General features: G+C 36.3%; 1 long non-coding RNA gene across 1 annotated transcript; it reads left to right on the forward strand.

The window, feature by feature from the left end:
- Window positions 1-12,525: 12,525 nt before the first annotated feature.
- On the forward strand, window positions 12,526-16,147 carry LOC116421440. The gene is made up of 3 exons (XR_004231809.1): window positions 12,526-13,136; window positions 14,894-15,043; window positions 16,069-16,147. It is a non-coding gene; the product is annotated as an uncharacterized LOC116421440 (long non-coding RNA).
- The last annotated feature ends 834 nt before the right edge of the window (window positions 16,148-16,981 follow it).

Raw genomic sequence — 16,981 nt, forward strand, 5'->3', positions numbered from 1 at the left:
ATAATAATTTAAAATGATTTTAACTATAGTTGTACCATACGTATGTATATGTGTATATATATCATATATTATTTAGTCAAAAGTTATCAAAAATTCAGCTCTTATATTTAATACAATGAAAAAATGAGGCAGCAATACACTCTTGCCATATCAAGAGAATTGACTGTATGAGGGATACTGCTGTATAGCAGTATCAATAGTTTTCCTTAAGTTTTGTTTGATTTCAGGTATTAGTCATAGTCAATAGCCAATTGCTCAGACAGCATCACAGCCAGGGTCAGATATTTGTAGGTGGAAAAATATTTTGTTTATCAAGATAAGGAACTAAGTCAAGAAGAAGGTCCTTCCTTTGCTTTTGTAAGGTCATTCCCCTCAACTTTTCCAGAGATAGACATCCGTCTGTAGTAGTCCTCAGACTTCAGGAGCACATGGCATTTCCCTTGAATAATAAACTAACGGTTTTATGAGAGGTCAGACATTTACACCTAAAATCAAAACTTAGAATACCAGCAGTTTAAAATTCTAAGATATTTTCCTAGAGTGCTCTAGGATACCTCCTCTCTTTAAAAGACTGCATCAGGGACTAGAGTCCTCTCCCAATCCCTTCATGGTAGCCAATTTGTTAAAAGACAAATTCTGAGAGACAAAGATATGAGCATTATTAATTTATTAGTTAGGATAGCAATGATCAATAAATTATGTCAATATCCTTGCTTGATGACCAAAGACCTTAAGTGAAGGCTGACAAGGTCTTTTTTTAATAATAGCTTTTTATTATTAAAATATATGCACAGCTAGATTTCAACATTCACTCTTGTAAAACCTTATGTTCCAAATTTTTCCTTCCTTCCTTCCTCCATTCCGTCCCCTAAACAGCAAGCAATCCAATATATGTTAAATATGTACAATTCTTTTATACATATTTCCATAATTACCATGCTACACAAGAAAAATCAGAACAAAAGGGGGAAAATGAGAAAAAACAAAAAGCAAGCAAACAACAAAAAAAAAAAACTGAAAATATTATGGGCATGATCCACATTTAGTCCCTACAATCCACTTTCTGGATACAGATGACTTTCTCCATCACAAGTCTATTAGTATTGGCTTGAATTACTTCAGTGTTGAAAAGACCCAAGTCCATCACATTTGATCATCACATAATCTTGTCATTGTTGTATATATTATTCTCTTGGTTCTATTCACTTCACTTAGCATCAGTTCATCAAGTGTTTTCAGACCTTTCTGAAATCATCCTACTGATTGTTTCTTATGCAACAATAATATTACATAACCTTCATATACCATAACTTATTCAGCCATTCTCCAATTGATGGGCATCCACTCAGTTTCCAGTTCCTTGCCACTACAAAAATGGCTGCCACAAACATTTTTGCACATGCATGTCCCTTTTCCCTTTTTTATGATCTCTTTGGGATACAGGCCCAGGAGAGACACTGCTGGATCAAAAGGTATGCACAGTTTGATAACTTTTTGTGCATATTCCAAACTGCTCTTCAGAATGGTTGAATCCATTCATCGTTACACCAACAACGTATTAGTGTCCCACTTTTCCCACATCCCCTCCAACATTCATCATTATCTTTTCCTGTCACCTTAGCCAGTCTGAGAGGTGTGTAATGGTATCTCAGAGTTGTCTTAATTTGCATTTCTCTGATCAGTAGTGATTTAGAGCAATTTTTCATTTAGAGCACTATTTCATTGAAATAGTTTCAATTTCATTATCTGAAAACTGTCTGTTCATATCCTTTGACCATTTATCAATTGGGGAATGGCTTGAATTCTTATGAATTTGAATCAATTCTCAATATATTTTGGAAATGAGGCTGAAAAGACAAGTTTCTTAAAAGAAATATGTAGTCAATTAAAACAAATCCCTACATTGGCTATATATATATATATATATATATACATACATATATATGGCTTATTCTAAAATTGAAGTTCATTACTTCTATGGCAAGAAGTGGATTATGTGCTTTACCATTAATCCTCTGGAATCAGGCTTGGTCTTTACGTTAATCAGGATTTTCAAGTCTTTCAAAGTTGTTAGCTTAAAAAATGTTATCTTAGAGGAGGATCCTGTGAAGATGGTGGAGTAGGTTGGTAGATTTCAAGCTCTTCAGATTTCCCCCACAAATAGAACAAATTTGTGCTTTGGGGTGAACACAGACTGGTGAAAAAATCAAGATTTGGGGCAGAACAGTGGTCCTGCTGGTACAATCCAACAAGAACTGAAGAAAGTACCCAGGCCAGGATTAACTTGTGTAAAGTACAAACACTTCCAGACCAGCCCCACCAAAACACCAAGTAGGGACCCCTCAGGCTATCTGAGTGTTGCTGGAGTCTCAATAAGAACCATAGTGACATTCACCCACTGGCTGTGGAGTTGGAGTCTGAGCCAGGGAAACTGAAAAAGAACTTCAGCTGATTAGGAATGTCAGGTCCAGCTGTGCTGCAGGGATACATACAGCCCTGGATGAAAATGAACCAGCACCTGGTGAGTTCAAAATCAGTGGGGCAGGGACATTATTGGCTGTAGGTATTTGCAGGAGGGTAGAGCTCTTGGTTTGGAATTCCTGGTCAGAGTGGAGAGTTGTAGAGAGGCTTGAGGCACCATCCCCCCACCCCATGATTAGAGGAGCTTATACTAACATTAAAAAAATGAACTGGCAAAGAAGAAAGAACCCCACCATTGAAACACACTATGGGAACAGGGAAGATCAGGGTTCATCTTCAGAGGAGGAAATTTTAGTAAAAAGAGCTTCATGAAATAGAATTTATAGAATTCAAAAAAAGAATTTAAAAATTAAATGAGAGACATTGAAGAAAAACTTTTAAAAAGTTATCCAAGAAAAACAAGAATACTGTGAAAAAAATTAACCAACTAGAAAAGGAGGTACAGAGTCTCAAAAATGAAAATAATTCTTTGAAAATTAGAATTGGGCAAGGGGAAATCAGTAAAGCTCAGAGAGCAAGAAATAACAAAGCATATTGTAAAGAATGAGAAAATAGAACAGAATGTGAAACATAAGAAAAATGATAGCTCTGGAGAACAGATCAAGAAGAGAAAATATAAGAATACTTGGGCTACCTGAAAGTCATGACCAAAAAGAGAATTTTAACACAATAATGCAGGAAATAATCCAAGAAAATTGTCTTTATGTGATAGAACATGAGGACAAAGTAGTAGAAAAATTCACCAATCACCACCTTAATGAGATCCTTTGTAGAAGACACACAGAATATTATTGCTATCATAAATAGTGCATTAATATGTTTCCCCTTCCCTCTCAAACCCACATTTATCTATCCCCATAACACCAGAAGGCAGATTTTTAAAGGCGATAGAAACAAAAATAAAGAAGTTAGGTGGGTTTTGGAGAGCAATTTAAAATTACCTCTCTGGCAGAGTATGGAGAATAGGAGTGTCTTAAATCTCCACAGAAAAATTAAACTTTCTTGTCATTACTTTCGCCTGCCCTTGTATTTGGTGAAAGGTTTCTTTAGTCTATGATATATTTCAATCTCAATATAGTAACTGTTTCCTCATTATTAAATGAGTAGGTTTGACAGAATGATCCTAAAGATCTAACTGTTGTTTTTTAATCCTAGTGATTCTCTCATTGGTGGACCTAGATCCAAGAGGTAAAATAAAAGAAAATAAAATGGAAGGCCCCGCATATGCAAAAGTATTTGTGGTACTTTTTTTTTTTTGTAATAACAAAGAATTAGAATCAAATAATTTGTCCATGGATTAAGGAATAGCTAATTGTGGTATGAGAAGGTAATGGATTATTACTATACTATAATAAATAATTATAGTCTTTTTAAGCTCTGGACTTCTTTTTTCCAACTTCTCCTCTCACAGAGGAACTAAGTCTGAACAAGGATGCAACTCTCTCAGGATTCTACAAATATCCTTTAATAGTTTGGGGTGCCTTTATCCAGTTCAATGAATGTTCAGCCCGTATCCCAGTGTATTCTTTCCAGCGTTATCTACTAGTAATTAGTATTAACAAAAGTTAATTTTTGCAAATGGACATTTACAATAATAATATCACAAGAGCAGAACTTGCACAATATTTCTCCCAAAATTGGGGACAGAAGGGTGTCACATCCTCTCATCTCTTACATCAATCCATGGAAAGAGCAGGATCATACTTAAAACAATTGATACAAGGCATTTGCCTCACCATATGCATTTCAAAATGTAGACTAGAGGCATTGTACCAGAAGCTATAGAAATTGCTGAGTCTGGGCAAAATCAAATAAGTCTTGATTTTAGGCCAGGGACTCATTGCTGACTCTATTTATGCTAAGCCTCCCACAAATCCTGGCATGAATTCCAGTTGCTGTATTTTTTTTTTTACAATTACATATCAATATAGTTTTCCACATTCATGTTTTTAACATTCTGAGCTCCAAATTTTTTTCTCCTCAAGACAGGAAGCCATCTGATGTAGGTCATACATATATAAATCATGTTAAACATAGTTCCATATTAGCCATGTTATAAAAGAATATTCAGAAAAGGAAAAACCAAGAAAAAGAAAAAAAATAAGAAAAAGTAAAAGTAAAGTGAAAATAGTATGCTTTGATCTGTATTCAGATTCCATAGTTCTTTCTGTGCAAATGGTCAGCATTTTCAATCATGAGTTGCAATTGTCTTGGATCACTGCATTGCTGAGAAGAGAAAAGTCTATCATAATTGATCATCATATTATTTTGCTGTTATTGAATACAATGTTCTCCTGGTTCTGCTTACTTCCCTCAACATCGGTTCATATAAGGCTTTCTAGGTTTTTATGAAATCCATCTGCTCATCATTTCTTTCCCCCTTCCCCCCCATCATTTCTTATAGAACAATCATAACTTGTTCAGAAATTCTGCAATTGATGGACATGCCCTCGATTTCCAATTCTTTGCTACTACAAAAAGAACTGTTACAAAGATTTTTGTACATGTGACTCCTTTTCCCTTTTTTATGATCTATTGCTTCATCAAAAGATAAGCACAGTTTTTATGTTGAATATTTTTCCTAATACATATATAGTTTTCAATATTCATTTTTGTAAGATTTTGAATACAAATTTTTTTTCTTCCCTCTTCCCTTCCCAAGAGAGCAAGTAATCCTATATAGACTATACGTATACAATCATGCTAAACATATTTCTGTATTAGTCATATTGTGAAAGAAGAATTAAAACAAAAGGGAAATCCATGAGAAAAATTATAAAAACAATTTTTTAAAAAAGTGAAAATAGTATGCTTTGATCTGTATTCAGACTCCATCCATCAGTTCCTTCTCTAGAGATGGCTAACATTTTTCATCATGAGTCTTTTGCAGTAGTCTTGGATCATTGTATTGCTGATAAGTCTTAAATCTATCATATTTGATTATCGCACAATGTAGCTATTATTATATATGATGGTTCTTCTCACTTCACCTAGCATTCGTTCATATAAGTTTTTCCAAGTTTTTCTGAAATCTGCCTGCTCATCATTTCTTATAGAATAATAATATTCCATTCATTAATATACTACAATCTTTTCAGTCATTCCCAAATTGATAGGTGCCCCCTCAATTTTCAACTCTTTGCTACCACATAAGAGCTGCTACAAACATTGTTTGTACATGTGAGTTCTTTTCCCTTTTTTATGATCTCTTTGTGATATAGACCTAGCAAAGATATTGCTGGATAAAAAGGTATGCAGTTTTATAGCCTTTTGAGCATTTTCTCCAGAAAGATTAGAAAAACAACTCCACCAATAATGCATTAGTGTTCCAATTTTTCCACATTTCCAACATTTATAATTTTCCTTTTCTTTCATATTAGCCAATCTGACAGGTGTGAGATGTGCTTCATAATTGTTTTAATTTGTATTTCTCTAATCAATAGTGATTTAGAGCATTTTTTCATATGACTATAGATAGCTTTAATTTCTTCATCTGAAAACTCCTGATTCATATTCTATGATCATCAATCAATTGTGGAATGACTTATATTCTTGTTAGGTATAAGGCATGTGTCTTGGTGTTGCCTCTAAAAAAAATTCAGGACTCAGGTTGTCTCCAAATGAGTAACAGCATTTATTAAGAATCATGCATTCAGAGGAAGCTATACTCCCTTAAGGAGGTAGCAGCTCAGCAAAGCAAGGTTAGAATATTTGTGGAATCTGATTACATCACAAAATATGTAGATTTTAAGGTTAAAAGAAGAATTTGCTAGCTGGAAGAGGTCCTTATACCTAGATGGAACTGTGCATGTGGTACCCTTATTGCCTACAGAAAAGCCTCCTGAGGGAGATGGTACTAATGTATGGTAATGATATTATAATTAGCTTGATTTTGTCATAAATTTACCCAAAAGACAGCAAAAAAGGATAGTGCTCAAGCACCTTATTAGAAGAAAGATTTTTTTAAGGTTTTCAGTTCAATGCCCTGTTCTACATCCTGTTGGCATTACTTTCTTATTGACTGATTTCCGTGATATGTCTAGTATGTCTAAAGCAGATGAGTGATGTGATTTCAGACCATGATGACCTTTGTTTGTCAGCTAGTGATTAAGAATTTCTGTGGGATTTGGGCTCTGGGGGGGGGGGCAGATTTAGCTTGGGAGTAATGGTTAGCCTGGAGGCAACAATCAGAAATCAGTCATTCTTATAAGTTGATTCAATTCAGTATATGTTTTAGAAATGAGGCCCCTATCAGACACACTGGCTGTAAGAATTGTTTCCCAGTTTTCTGCTTTCTTTCTAAATTTGGTGGCATTGATTTTATTTGTGGAAAACCTTTTTAATTCAACATAATCAAAACTATCCATTTTACATTTCACAATGCTCTCTATTTCTTGTTTGGTCATAAATCCCGCCTGTGGTATTCTCTTCTTTTTATAATATTATTATCATTCTCTGGGAGCAGGTTTCTTGGGGAGGTTTCCTGGAGGCAGAAGCATTATATCAATTCCATTAACACTAGGATTCTAACATCTCCCGCTTTTTTTTGATTTAGAACATAAGTGGTCATGACCTCCCTGACTTGATCACATTAGAGTCCTCACCTTCTAAAGAACCTCAGCTGCTATCATGCCCCACCTGTCTTTTGTATGATATCTAGGAGCTGGGCCCTGCCTCTCATTTCTCTGGGTCACTCTACATTCAGAGGCCCAGTGAAAGCCTCAGTTGCATTTTGGACATGGGGTTTTGGGTTTTATTCTCTCACCCTGTCTCTCCATACTGACCTTTACCAGCTAGTTGGTCAAAAGCAATGTGTACAATAGCTCCTGTTTGTCTATTGCATTGGGCTTGAATCCTACATAATTCATGAAACTCTGAAAGCCACAACAAATTTTATCCAGGTTCTAAACATGTCCTACCTATGGATTTCCAATTGTTCAGGGTTAAGATTTCATAAGACAAATTATCTAGTAACATTTTAACATAAGAGTATGTAGCCCCATAAAGAGTGCAACCCTTTTTCAAATCCTTAATTTTTTCCAAATTAAAAGGAGTGTATCTTCTCCCTTTTTGACCAGAAGAGTCAAGCTTTTCAATCAGAGGATATGCAGTTATAAAATCAGATACATCTTGCCCTTCATTTTTTGCCTTAATCAATGCCTTTTCTAATCTTGTCATATTCTGCTTCATAGGAGATGCTGATTGGGTTTCTGCCTCCCCTCCCCCTCCTCTTTCTTCCTCCACCCATGAAGGGTTAATTGAGGAGGGAGGGTCATGAGATGTGGAATGATCAAATTTCTCCTGCTGTGAAGTATCACACTCAAAATTGTACTTAACTCCATTCTTAACTGATTCTTCCTCCTTTTCACCTAATTTAGTTGGCACCTCCCTTTCCTGCTCTTTCTTCTTTTTCTTCATTCTAACCCTTATATAATTTCTTATAGCCAGTTGTATTAAATTATATGTATAAAGTGTATTTTTGGAAATTGAGTTTAAATGAGAATTGTAGTATTCACCTAGTTGCTTTCCTACTAATTTCCACTCATTTGGATCCAAATCTTTTTTCGTAGAGAACCAAGGAGATATGTACTGTACATTTTTTAAAAGATCAATGATATGCTCCCAGGTTATTGATTTTTTTATAAGTCTGGAAATGGCCTCTAAACATTTTCCTTGAACAGAAACAGAAGGCTGTTTTCTAAACATCTGTCCCATTTTAGCTGAAATTCTACTTTAACTCTTTTTAACAAAATTTCTTTGTTGTACTCACCCTGATTTCTGGATTGAGGAGACTTTTCCACTGGATTCAGGATCTGAGATCAGGGTCCTGTCAGTCCCATGTTCGGGCACCAAATGTGGTGTTCTCTTCTTTTTTATAATATATGATCGTTCTTTGGGAGCAGGTTTCTTGGGGAGGTTTTCTGGAGGCAGAAGCATTGTATCAATTCCATTGAGTTAACGCTAGGATTCTAACACCTGCCCTTCTCTATAGGTCTGACAAGTAAACTATTTGTAGCTCTTCTAATTAGCTTATGGTTTCACCTTTTATGTCTCAATTATGTGCCTTTTTCAACCTTATCTTGGTAGAGGGTGTGAAATATTGGTCTATACCTAGCTCCTGCCATTCTATTTTCCAGCTTTCCCAGAAGCTTTTGTCAAACAGGGAGTTCTTATCCTAAAAGATGGAGTTTTGGGGTTTATCAAACAGTAGATTGATATAATCACTTACTATTGTGCACCTTATCTATTCCACTGATCTACCACTCTATTTATTAACGAAATAGTTTTGTTAATTACCATTTATAATATGGTTTTAAATCTGATATATCATTTTTATTATATTAGCACAGCCTACCCATGATTAATTAATATTTTCTAATTGTTTAGATCTGACTTTGTTACAAAATTTTTGTGATTGTATTCACATAGTTCTTGGGTTTGTTTTGGCAGGTGGACTCCCAAGTAGGCCTTGATAATGGTGTCATCAGAGAGAAACCAGGTCTTTTTTTTTTTTTAATTTAATAGCCTTTTATTTACAGGATATATGCATGGGTAACTTTACAGCATTAACAATTGCCAAACCTCTTGTTCCAATTTTTTACCTCTTACCCCCCCCACCCCCTCCCCTAGATGGCAGGATGACCAGTAGATGTTAAATATATTAAAATATAAATTAGATACACAATAAGTATACGTGACCAAAACGTTATTTTGCTGTACAAAAAGAATCAGACTCTGAAATATTGTACAATTAGCTTGTGAAGGAAATCAAAAATGCAGGTGTGCATAAATATAGGGATTGGGAATTCAATGTAATGGTTTTTAGTCATCTCCCAGAGTTCTTTTTCTGGGCATAGCTGGTTCAGTTCATTACTGTTCCATTGGAAATGATTTGGTTGATCTCGTTGCTGAGGATGGCCTGGTCCATCAGAACTGGTCATCATATAGTATTGTTGTTGAAGTATATAATGATCTCCTGGTCCTGCTCATTTCACTCAGCATCAGTTCGTGTAAGTCTCTCCAGGCCTTTCTGAAATCATCCTGTTGGTCATTTCTTACAGAACAGTAATATTCCATAATATTCATATACCACAATTTATTCAGCCATTCTCCAACTGATGGACATCCATTCAGTTTCCAGTTTCTAGCCACTACAAAAAGGGCTGCCACAAACATTCGTGCACATACAGGTCCCTTTCCCTTCTTTATAATCTCTTTGGGATATAATCCCAGTAGTAACACTGCTGGATCAAAGGGTATGCACAGTTTGATAACTTTTTGAGCATAGTTCCAAACTACTCTCCAAAATGGTTGGATTCGTTCACAACTCCACCAACAATGCATCAATGTCCCAGTTTTCCCGCATCCCCTCCAACAATCATCATTAATTTTTCCTGTCATCTTAGCCAATCTGACAGGTGTGTAGTGGTATCTTAGAGTTGTCTTAATTTGCATTTCTCTGATTAATAATGACTTGGAGCATCTTTTCATATGACTAGAAATAGTTTCAATTTCTTCATCTGAGAATTGTCTGTTCATATCCTTTGACCATTTTTCAATTGGAGAATGGCTTGATTTTTTATAAATTAGAGTTAATTCTCTATATATTTTGGAAATGAGGCCTTTATCAGAACCTTTGACTGTAAAAATATTTTCCCAGTTTATTGCTTCCCTTCTAATCTTGTCTGCATTAGTTTTGTTTGTATAAAAACTTTTCAGTTTGGTATAATCGAAATTTTCTATTTTGTGATCAGTAATGATCTCTAGTTCTTCTTTGGTCATAAAGACCTTCCCCTTCCACAGGTCTGAGAGGTAAACTATCCTGTGTTCCTCTAATTTATTAATAATTTCATTCTTTATGCCTAGGTCATGAACCCATTTTGACCTTATCTTGGTGTACGGTGTTGGCGAGAAACCAGGTCTTAGTGATTGCCTGTAGATAGAAGGAGCAGGAAAGGAAGAAATTTAAGATAATTTAAGATAAAACCAAGTTTTTTTTTTTTACTTGTGGAGCAGGTATTCCAAAAAACACAATTGAAGGAGTCAGCTGTAGTAGCTGCAGAGTGGGATGGTGGGAGGATTTGGTGAAGGAGGAGTAAGGGAGTGAGAAGTGGGAGGACTAAAGTAGGATTTGTATAATAATATCTATGGGTTAAGAATTGCTGGAATGGGAAGAACATGACAAGTAGGAGTTTGTTGATCATAGGAAAACGAGTTCAGAAAAGTCACCATCATCCCTAGTAGACAGAGTGATAGTAAAGAGTCAACAATAGGGTTAGGCTTTGTCACAATTTAGAGGTTTTCCCTCAATGAGGAATAATCTAAGGGCATCAGGCAGTATTATATATCTGGAAATATCAGAGAGGTATCCCTAAGAATAAAACAATTCTAAGAGTTTGGAATCGGTCCTGGGTGTACAATGGAATGGGTGGCCCAGACAAGGATCTCTCATCACTTTCTCAAGTAGGTGAAGCAACCAGTGTGGGTTTGTAGAAGGCTTACTGAACAATAGGATAAAGAGAGGAACCTGAAATCGATCAACCCATGCCAGTCCTAGAATTGAAAATCCTGATCCTTCTCATTGTTTTGGTAATTGGCCTCCATGGGGATCCAGACAGTTCTTGAAGTCTTCTCTGAAAAATTCCCCAATGTCCCTCCCTGTACAATAGGTACATAGGAGTACCCATGTAACAGGAATAGAATATCCTTTGGGGGGCCTGAATAATCTCTAGCCTGTCCCCAGTAATCTCTTCATTTAGGACTTCTAAGAGATGGGGACAGTCCTCAGCAACAAGGCTAGGGGCACAAACTCAGGGGAAAAGCTGCTCAAAAAAAGGTCACTAAACTCAGTCTAAAATCCTGCCTCCTATACCCCAAAGTATAGTAGAAGGATTGACAGAACATTCAGACAGGAAGAGAAAGAAATAAAGATATGTCCTCTGGTCTTGTCATGTGTGATACACATTACATCTAAATCTAAGAAATTTTCCACGGTGTCTGAGTCCTCGATTATCAGAAGACCAGCATTTAAGTATTATCCTTGATCCAGGCTATCTGATGGTTCCAAACTGGACCAGAGTATGCTGCTGAGAGAGACACTTTGGCCAGTTGGTTAGTGCCAGTCCATCTACCATTGCTGGATCTGGGGAAGGAGACAAGTGTCGGTAATATCATTGATATAGGATCTCCCATTTTTCTGCCCCCATCTCAGACTATGCATCATCACTCATGTCCTTTCCTCCAAGTCATCCCTCACATCATACTGCATCTGAGAAGCAAAGTCTAAGAAAGGAGGAAGAACAGACAGAACTCAACCAGCAATATAGGGAGGGGAAAATATGAGAGGAAAAAAGAGACAAAGCTGGAGAAATAGTATACAAAGAGTCAAGGGGAAACAAAAGAGAGACAGAAAGGAAATAGAGAAGTAGAGATAGAAATGAATATTGAAGAGGCAGGGAAGAATCAAGAGAGGGAGAAGACATAGAAAGGTGAAGGAAATAAGGAAAAGAGGAGAAAAGTTAATTGGGGGGAAGAGAAGAGACAAGGAAAGAGAGGAAGAGTGGAGACAGGCAACTCACTCAGATGAGTGAGACCACTTTATCATGGCTTTCTGGTACCAATCTCTGAGTCTCATCTCCAGAGATAAACACAGAGGCCCATGAGTCTAAGCCTTCAATTCAATTACCCTAGACTACCTTGAGAGAAGCCAAAAGGCTCACCAGGAATGCACAGGTTGAAGGGTCATGATACCAGTTTTTGTACATATCTTACCATCTATCACAAGTTGGGAGACTATACCAAGGATGAGGTAGAACTGGAGGACATTGAGGACCTACGGGACCATCAGGAGGGTATTGTACAAATAGCACAGAAAAAAAGGCTGATAGTCTATCATGGAAACATTGTAGTTAATGAAGAGAACACTGGAGCAAAAAAAAGAAAAATTTAGATAACAAAGGGGAGAGAGTTCAGTGTGAGTGCCTAGAGTAGATGAACAGCATTCTGAAAGAACCCACAGATTCTTCTCAAGTCTGGCAGGGCCACTCCCCCTCCCAAGTCTACCCCATCTCATAGGTTCACTTCCTTGGGAAAAGAACAAGTCACTTAAGGAAGAAGCCAGAGGGAAAAAAAAGATGAAGAGCATGTCACACATATACCTTCACTGTGTGTAATTGAATATTTTACAAGCCTGGGCAAGAAGGAAATCATATAATCTCCAAGTACATCTAGTCCAAACTATACTTGACCAGGAATCCCCTCTCTAACGCCTAAGCCAGGGACTATCCAGACTCATCTTAAAGATCATCACTGATGGGGAACTCATTATCTTTTCTTACTTTCAGATAGGCTGTGTTCTTTGGGAAGTTTTTCTTAAGATATAACTTATATCTTCTTTCCTGTACCTCCCCCACCCATCCCTTTCCTGGTTCTGTCCTCTTAGGCCAAGCAGAATTAAGTTTGAAGCCTTTTCCATGTACTGGTGTACAAATACTTGGAATTAACTAAGTCCTGCTTCCCAAATTCAAGTCATCCCCTTTTCAAGACAAACAGGTTTCATTCCCTCAGTCCTTTCACGCTGAGCAAGGACTGCAGTCTCATTAATATCCTGAAGCAGCTAAATGGCATAGTAAGTAGAGTGCTGTGTCTAAAGTCAGGTGAGTCCAAAAATGATCTCAGACACTTATTAGATGTATGGCCTTGGGCACTAAATAAATTGTCTCAATTTCCTCAAGTGTAAAATGGGGATAATAAATCTTAGTTGTGGTTACAGTTTAACTGTCATTCTATGAGAAGACTGAGAGTTAAATTGTCATTCAGGATAGCCTGTTAACTGAGGACTTGAAAAAAAATTATGAGATGACAGAAAAAAGGACTAAGGTAATATTTTCCCTGAGAAAACTGTTTTAACTTGTAAAGAAACATGAAAGAAATTCTAGAAGAGATTTTAATTGACATATCAATTGATTGAGTGATTTTGAAGTGTTAAATGGAAGACTTGTATTTCCAGAATTGAGCAATAAAGCAATACGAGTTGGAAGTGACTTTGGAAATGATCTTTCAGATAGCTGATACACTGTAAAATGTATTTATACTATTGTTTTCATTTTTGTTACCTTAATATCAGTTTGGTAACCTGCAATCTTGATTATGAATTTCAGGGGTTAATACAGAGAGTGAGATACACAAAAGTTTATGGGGAAATTTTTTTCTCAGGTTTTTAAATAAATAATATTTATTTTGCTATCATTTATCCCAGGTAACTGATTAATGACATATAGCAAAATGTTAGTAATTAATATGGAAATGTCAAAACATACCCATTGATTGTAATCCAAATCAGAATGATTATTCCATGTAGTATAGATGTGGCTTAGTCAACCCCAAGCTAAGATGTCATTTAATTCTTTTTAAAAATTATCTGGGGCTTCTGTACCTTAAGGCTCTGTGAAGATTCCCAGAGTTATATTCATCTTGCCCAACTTCCAGCATTTCAGCTTCCTTGTTTAGAGTTAGAACCTTCTGTACTCTTGCCACATAAAAAAGGCTTGACTACATATGGAAGAATAACAGAATCTCAGAGCTGGAAGAGAATTTAAAATATAAATGCATGCCATCTTGAGAAAGAGGAATAATTAGGATCCTTAAATAAGTTTGGGGTAGCTCTGTGACTTCCTCTGGAAACGAAGCTTGGCTTACTTAGTTCCATAAGCAAATCTGTCACGTCAGATAGCAACAACCCCAGAGTACTGACATGTAGGAAACTGGCACAATAAGGGAAATAGATTAAGGTAATGGCAATGAAACCTGTTCCTTGAAGTTCTGAGAAGAGGAGGACAGCCATCAGATCAATACCTACAGGACTTTCTTGGATTTGAAGCTGGTCTAGTCTATGTTAGATTGTGACCTATGGTTTAGCTACATGACCCTACCCATCACCCTGTGAGGATAGTCTGAAAGGAGATCTGGCTGTCAAGGGAATGAAGAAACTCTTGAGATGAGACATGAGCAGAAGCAAGATAAGAATATGGGGGATGGGGATAGGTGGGATGGAATGTGTTGGGAAGAGGAGAAAACAAATGGTAGAACTAAAGACCAGGTCAAATATGGGCCAGTCAGATTAGCTCCAAAAGTCTGTACTGTTTGTTGAATTAGACTAAAGTAATATGGATCCCTTGTTCAATGTTCAGTAGAGCATGCTGATCCTAAAATGTCTTTGCTATTTACATTGGACTGGACTTTGTACATGGCCCTGGCAACTGGACATGAGAGAGGGGGCCAAGATTAATACTTTTCCCTCTAGAGGTCAGGAGTTGAAAAGAGGATCTTCCCTCTCCTCCTCTTATCTTTCATTGAGAAGACATGCGATTATCCTTCTGAGTTCTTACCATACTCACTTTTCTCTTCACATCAGAAAGCAAAGTAAATCACAAGAGGTAAAAGTCAAGTACCAGGAGGCACCACCAGCACACAGCTAGCTACAAAGGCTGAGAGTCAAGACAGATCCTTGGTCTGATGGGATTAAAGAAAAACACAGGAGTTGTGGGAAAATTGAATCTGATCAGTGAGTCATGTGCCCTGAAACCAAGTCCCTTGCCTTCTACATCCTGTACAATGCCAGGCTGAGTACTTTGAAATTCAAAATTAACTCCATCTCGTTTGGTTCTTTCAAATATCAACTGTCCTTCATTTTGTGAGTTATGTCTTGCTTTAATATAAAATCATATGATTCAGGCCAGTTTCAATAATTTTGTTATGAAGAGAGCCATCTACACCCAGAGATAGGACTGTGGAAACTGAGTGTGGTTTACAACATAGCATTTCCATTCTTTTTGTTGTTGTTCACTTGCATTTCACATATATATATATATATATATATATATATATATATATATATTTCTGTTTTGATTTGATTTTTCTTGTGCAGCAAGATAATTGTAAAACTATGCATGCATATTGGATTTAACATATTCCTATCATGTTTGACATATATTGAACAATTTGCCATATAGGGGAGGAGGTGGGGAAAGGGGGAGAAAATGGGAACACAAGGTTTTGCCGGGGTTAATGTTGAAGAATTTTCCATACATATGTTTTGAAAAATAAAAAGTTTAATAAAACAAAAAAATATATAAAATCATATGATTATAGGGAATTAAGTTGTTGATACAATTCTCAGAAACTGAGAGAATAGACATTGATCCACAAAATGTTTTGTACATCTTGTAATACTTCTTTTAATAACTTCCAGAGTATTTGTAAAATGTTCCAGTATCTACTGGAAATAATAACAAATTGTGTAAAACTCTGCACCGTCAGAAAAGAGAAAGCCCATATTATATAATAGTGTACAAATTATTGATTCCATAGTATTGATTATAAAAAATAAACAATTCTGTTAGCTATCGAATGGTATCCTTGTACCTACTAAGGAGATCTTGGACTTTATTTGCTAAGAAATTGATTTGCTCTGAAATGCTACCTTTTATTTCTAAGTTTCTATTATAACAATTGGCGAGCCATCCAGGAGGTTTCAGAACCCATGAGACAGCCCTATTTGAGTAACTCCCTAACATTTACCCTACTCAGGTTTTCATCAAGGGATTTCTCCATGAAAGACTGCCTCAGGAATCAGATTCCACCTTGACCTTAATCTCAATTCTTCTGAGTCAAGGTAAGTCCTGGTAACTAGTTGACTAGTCAACTGTTCCTTTCCCCGCCTCTCCTCCTGCCCCTCTGCCTCCACCCACCAAAATCGTCATTTCCTATACAACACATCAGGACTTGCACAAAGAGTGGGCGGGGGCCATTCTTTCTCTAAGCATATATATTAATAGAGTATGGTCCAATTACTATTTAGCCTCACCTGCTTAGGACCTCAGTGCATCAACTCAAGCTTCAGCCCATTACACAGAACTTTCTAACTTCGAGGCTAGTGCTCTATCCACTGAGCCATTTAATTGCCTTTATTACAAGTGAGGGGATTCTTAATCAGGTGAATGAAAGGATGTGCCATTCACCCTGAAAATTAGATTAATTTCAAAAAATTATTCAGGAAGAAAATGAAACTCCTTATTGTTTTAAGAACAGGTTGTGTAAAAGTGCCAAACAAAGATGATTCTATAGCATTTTAGCCTAAATTTTATATAACTTGATAGCATGTTTTCTTTTCACTCCTGGTTAAACTGGGAATTTTCCCTGGTCCCAATATATGAGAAATTTCTTGGGGCATTTCTTTTGGTAAACTACATTAAAGCCCATCATTTAAAGTGCAGGGTTAGATCTAACTAATCAGAGAATTGCTAGAAGCATTAATTCTGCCTTTGTTGTCCAATCCATATCAGAAATACATAATTATTTCTATACAAATTGTCCCAAAAAGGCATGAAAAGAACACTATTAAGCTTGAATATTGCTCAATATGTTTTTATTTTTTTAAAGCTTTTTATTTTCAAAACCTATGCACAGATAATTTTTCAACATTGACCCTTGCATTGTCTTG

Source organism: Sarcophilus harrisii, chromosome 1 (assembly GCF_902635505.1).
Source record: "Sarcophilus harrisii chromosome 1, mSarHar1.11, whole genome shotgun sequence".
NCBI classification, from domain to species: domain Eukaryota; kingdom Metazoa; phylum Chordata; class Mammalia; order Dasyuromorphia; family Dasyuridae; genus Sarcophilus; species Sarcophilus harrisii.